The sequence below is a fragment of the Panulirus ornatus genome, chromosome 42 (assembly GCF_036320965.1).
Source record: "Panulirus ornatus isolate Po-2019 chromosome 42, ASM3632096v1, whole genome shotgun sequence".
Taxonomy (NCBI): Eukaryota; Metazoa; Arthropoda; class Malacostraca; order Decapoda; family Palinuridae; genus Panulirus; species Panulirus ornatus.
In genome coordinates this window covers 26,994,758-26,999,606 of record NC_092265.1, presented here as the reverse complement: position 1 = coordinate 26,999,606, position 4,849 = coordinate 26,994,758, and the positions used below count along the sequence as shown (strand labels likewise).

The 4,849-nt window shown below is 43.8% G+C and overlaps 1 pseudogene; it reads left to right on the top strand.

Moving 5' to 3' along the window:
* The first annotated feature begins 713 nt into the window (after positions 1-713).
* On the top strand, positions 714-2,193 carry LOC139762021 (uncharacterized; annotated as a pseudogene).
* The last annotated feature ends 2,656 nt before the right edge of the window (positions 2,194-4,849 follow it).

The window sequence follows — 4,849 nt, the reverse complement described above, 5'->3', positions numbered from 1 at the left end:
AATCAAATAATTAATTCAAAAACAAGGGTAAGCAACCAGAAATAAAAGGACCTAGGAAGTCCAACAAATAACACCTACTATATGTTTCAGCGGCGGACAAACGCTGGTTTTCACAAATTTCTGCTAAACGAATGGTTGTATCACTATATTTCGAAGGCGTTATAGAGAATCGGACGAGTGTGCGGTGCTCGTCTAACCCTCCCTCAACATCTTGAACATCCCCCCGACCAACCCATTCCCCCACCCACCCCAATATCGCAGTATCTGTCTCCCCATTTCCGTCTTCATCCCCATATTTACACCATCCATTGTTTGTATTTGATTTTGTCGTATTCTAATCACGTACATGAATAATAGGTATGACAGTATGTATATAGGTATCATACATTAGTAATGATATGTAATACAGTTATTGTGTGTGGACGTGAAAACCAGAGTGCGTCAAACGACCATGAAAGCAACAGGTAATCCCGTTGTTAATAACCGACGTGTCGACGGCGACCAGAAGGAAGAAGTCAGTTTTGGTTTTGGACAACCAAATGAAATCGTTGATGGGTACTTCATGTCGTCTTTACGTTTTTAAATAAGAAATATATGCCTTAATATAATATCCACAGTCCCCCATATCCCCTCCCTCCCTCTCTGAGGTATGGGGTACCCACCATCACGAGGCTACAACCCTAGCGATTGCCGAGGTGGAATCATCAGCAACAATGTTGTCCTTTTGCCTCCGTGGATGCAGGACAGCGTTTGTTCTTCGTCTTGTCACGTTGTACAAACGTGAATGCATCCGCGGTAGAACGTACATAAGTTTGAATAGGTGCGTAGACAATATATTCTGGCTCGAACATACATTATTACATTTATATACATATGAAATATGAAAGTAAAGCAGACTGTATTGTGTCGCAATGTCATATTAATCATCACAGTAAAGTAAGACTAATGTGTAACATAACTTTAATTTTTATGCACACAGACCTTATAAGTGAGTTGGGCACATCGTGGGCATGGCTGTGTCAAGAGTGAGGAGCATAGTCAACACCACCACCACAACCTCCCCTTCCACACCGGCATCACCAACACCTACATCGGCTGTTTGTGATAACTTTACTCTCGGTGCAATATGGCGCCACATCCACAAGAAGTTTTCGGTAAAACAATATTTAACACTGAGGGTCATACCAGCCGACCTGAAAACACATGGTATCCTCCCGGAGGATACCTCTGACACAACAGTTTGGTGGATCCTGCACACCATGGGATTTCAATACAGACTGTCACAGCGAAAGATGTATGTAAGGAGGGAATCGCTGGACGTTGTGTGTCGTCGGATTGACGCACTCCGGGCTCTACAGCGCCACCGAGAGGAGGGAAGGAAGGTGGTATATGTGGATGAGACGTGGTTTACCTCCAGGATGGGCCAGTAGGGAGTAGGTAGATACCACACAGGCTCCAAGCAACACCACGTACAGTCGTCAGGTACCACCTGGTGAAGAGGAGCGATTTGTAGTGGTCGCAGGTGGCACGGACGAAGGCTTTGTTGACGGCTCATACCTGTGCTACCCAGCCAAGACCAACCAGGGTGATTATCATGGAGAAATGAATGCCGAACTGTTCCTGCGATGGCTAACAACGCAGCTCCTTCCGTCACTGCCAGAGCCATCGGTACTTGTGCTAGACAATGCACCATACCACAGCCAGCTGACGGAGGAGAGTCGATGCCCTACCACAGCCACCAGGAAGGCGGACCTCATCAGGTGGCTGGAGCAGCGCAAGATATCCATCCCACCTGCTGCTACTCGCCCTGAGCTGCTGGTCCTCTGCCAGCAGAAGCGTCCACAGCGCCAGTATAAGATCGACAACACCATCCGTATGTGGGGCCACGAGGTTATACGGTTGTCACCTGGCCACCCCGAGCTCAACGCCATCGAGCAAGTATGGGGACTTATGAAGTGTCATGTGTGCTCCACACTCCAGCGGTTTACCCGGACGGACCTAAAGGCAAGATTGGAAGAAGCCAGGCAATTGGTACACAAGGACGTGTGGGCGGGAGCTGTTCAGCACTCCCGTAAATTTGAAGAAGAATACTGGAGGACTGACAACATACACGAGGAAGTCGAACCCATTATCATTAACATCACCAGTGGTGATGAAGACGATGACGTTTTCTTTGGTAGTGATTACGAATAAATTTGATTTTATCATGTTGTCATCATTTTATTACTACAGTATTATATATATATATATATACATATATATATATATATATATATATATATATATATATATATATATATATATATATATATATATATATATATATATATATATATACATATATATATATATATATATATATATATATATATATATATATATATATATATATATATAGAGAGAGAGAGAGAGAGAGAGAGAGAGAGAGAGAGAGAGAGAGAGAGAGAGAGAGAGAGAGAGAGAGAGAGGGCAAAAAAATATGCAGATTATAATTTCGTGATAATATAGATATGAAAGAGTCCAGTCAACAGACTGACAGTATATTAACTGGAACAGGTTAACAGTTTATGATGGGTAGGTACACAGTATGTACTAATAACAGCAATAACATTTCCTAGAAGGTCCAGACCACAGGTAATGGCAGTACATCGTGTTCACTTGGTTGACCATAAGGACTGTAAAATCGACCTTCTATATACTACACGTATGTAAATATGCTGTTGTACAGTAATGATCAACGTGAAATACGTCTTGCGTCTATGGAATTGTACCATAGTGTTAGTTAATAATCATACCTATACATATACACCTACATAACATTTTATTATAATTATATACTAAAGTTATGGGAAAATAGGGAGGGACACAAGGTTGGGTGATGAGGAGTTAGAGGGAGAAGAAGAGGGATAACGAAGGCGAGAAGAGAAGGGATAACGAGGGAGAGAAGGGGGGGAATTGGGAGGGTGTTGGGAGGCCACACTTCCCTTCGAAAGCGTCAATATGACTACTCGGTTTTGTATTTGTTTTCACAAGTAAACTCCTCACATAACACATATAGCAATGTGGTATGTCAGCCATACATTTGGTCCGGGTGTTAAAGATAGCGTGATGAAATATCATAATGATACAATGAATCGTTTACGAGATATTTACGAAAAACAGCATTTGTCCGCCGCTGAAACGTATAGTAGACCATGAGTGAAGGAGTGAGATGTGGAGATTATATATCATTGTGAGTTATTACATAAAGTGATCGTGATGAACGTTACGAAGATCAGGCAAACTATGAGGCTCATTATTCCTACATCAAATATAATAATGTCAATCATTCCAGTAATCTTACCATAATTGACCTCTTCCATCTAGGCAGCCTTCCTCCCTTCCTCTTATCTTCTCCAGAACAAACCTGGTTCATTCTTGTGAGAGACGATAGTGTTTACTAAACTCTTCCTGTGACCAACATGTAAATGGTGTGACTGACCACCACACCTTACCTCACCTACTTCCTCCACCTGATCAATCTGCATCACTCCTTCCATTGCTCACTTCCATAATAGAATTAACGTTTCTACTACAAATGACAAGATTCACTTGACCATGTTTGTTAACATCAGAGCAATAATCTTGAAGAGCGACCATTCCTTACTATTGACCTTTAAGGCAGGAATCATTATTTTCCTCAAACTATCAATTGCTATTTATGTGGGGTCGGTCGGTCGGCTGTGGGGAGGGGTAAGCGACAACACAGACTCTGGTGGAGTTCCAGTAATGATGTTACTGAGTCAGTCGGGCACACACCACTGTGGTACACCTGGTGATATTTTGTTTGTCTTAACTAAGTCGATAAGTGGAAAACTGAGCAGCAGTTTACTTGCTTATCTTGTGTACTTGTTCCTGGATTATTGATGACGTTCACAATAATAGGTATAGGACTGGTCTTATATCTCTCTGTTCCAGCTGTGATTGGTACAAGTCGAGTGTTGACGAACGGCGGTCCGTGAGGATGAGGAGAGAGAGAGAGAGAGAGAGAGAGAGAGAGAGAGAGAGAGAGAGAGAGAGAGAGAGAGAGAGAGAGAGAGAGAGAGAGAGAGGAGGTCATTGTGCCGGGGGGGGGGTGAAGGGGGCTGGGGGTGAGCTGGTGGTGTTGGTGGGGGGGAGGGGGTGGACGGGGTCAGCCAGATGAGCACATCTTGGTAGGTGGTGTGAGATGGACCCAGGAGGATTGTGTGTGTTGTGTTCTGTATTGTGTCCAGCTGGTGCCTCTGTGTGTGTGTGGCTCTAGTTAGTCAGGAGGACCTGGCTGGGGCGCGGCTCAGGTACAATAAATATGGTATAGACATTCCTGAGTTTGAACAGTGATGTCAGTCGGCGGTGAAGGTAGAGACAGTATGAGGAAGATTTGATGATAGAGTGAATGTGTTGAAAATGAAATGTCTGAGGACAACATGTGGTGTGACGCGGGTTGATCCAGTAAGTAATGATAGGGTAAGAGAGATGTGTGATGATAAATAGAGCATGGTTGACAGAGCTGAAGAAGGTGTACTGAAATGGTTTAGACATTTGGAGAGAGTGAGTGAGGGGAGGTTAAAGGAGGATACATGTGTCAGAAGTGTAGAGGACAAGAATAGGGCGACCATATTGGAGATGGATGGAGGAAGTGAACAAGAGTTTGAGTGATCAGGGCCTGAATATGCTCAAGGTCACGTGAGAGGCGTGTATAGGATAAAGTGAACTGGGGCGATGTGATTTACAGGGGACGACCTGCTATCAGTGAACTGAAGCAGGACATATGAATCAAATGGGGTAAACCACGGACAGGGTTGTAGGGCCTGGTTGTGGACTGTGGGCT